The sequence below is a fragment of the Eurypyga helias genome, unplaced genomic scaffold, assembly GCF_000690775.1.
Source record: "Eurypyga helias isolate BGI_N326 unplaced genomic scaffold, ASM69077v1 scaffold34388, whole genome shotgun sequence".
NCBI classification, from domain to species: Eukaryota; Metazoa; Chordata; class Aves; order Eurypygiformes; family Eurypygidae; genus Eurypyga; species Eurypyga helias.
The window spans coordinates 1,123-1,686 of NW_010266865.1; the positions used below are offsets into that span (position 1 = coordinate 1,123).

General features: G+C 64.7%; 1 protein-coding gene across 1 annotated transcript in view; it reads left to right on the plus strand.

Annotated features, from left to right (window-relative positions):
* LOC104513778 (tyrosine-protein kinase HCK-like) overlaps positions 1-564 on the plus strand; it is a gene marked incomplete at its 5' end in the record, with an annotated part of 4,956 nt that overhangs the window by 903 nt on the left and 3,489 nt on the right. The gene's annotated exons all lie outside the window — the stretch shown is intronic.

Sequence of the window (564 nt, forward strand, 5' to 3'; positions counted from 1 at the left end):
AGTGGTGGCTTCCTCCCCGCGAGCCCATTGCTGCAGCACCGTGCCTCCCCGGAGCTGCACGGAGCTTGGGGACGGTGGGTTTGGCCAGGCTGCTCCTTCCACAGAGCTGGGAAATCTCTGTCTTCCCATGGTTTCTGCAGCCCACGGTGCCATTGTGTTGTGTGGAAGTCGCGGTGGGCGAGGGTGGGAGCTTGTTTTTAGCGCCCACGTTTGCGTGGTCTGTTCTCCAGGACGCGCTGGTGCTGGTCGGCGTGCTCTGTCCGACCCCCAAATTCCCCCTGGGAATGGTCACGGCAAAGCTATCGATTTCTGCCCGTTGCTGCTGATGTGGCAGTTACCTGCCGACAACCCCCGCTGCCAGCGTCGCACCCCACAACCCCGTGCGGCCGCACGCCCACCCTGTGCCACCCCGGCACTGGCTCAGGCCATGCCCTGGGGCAGGACCCCCCTACAGCTGTGGCAGCGTTCAGGGCCGTGGGCTTGGAAGGAAAACCACAGCGGGACCGTTTTGCTGCCGTGGCAGTGCCCGGGAGGTTGGGTGTCTAGAAGGGAGCGTAGCGGGTT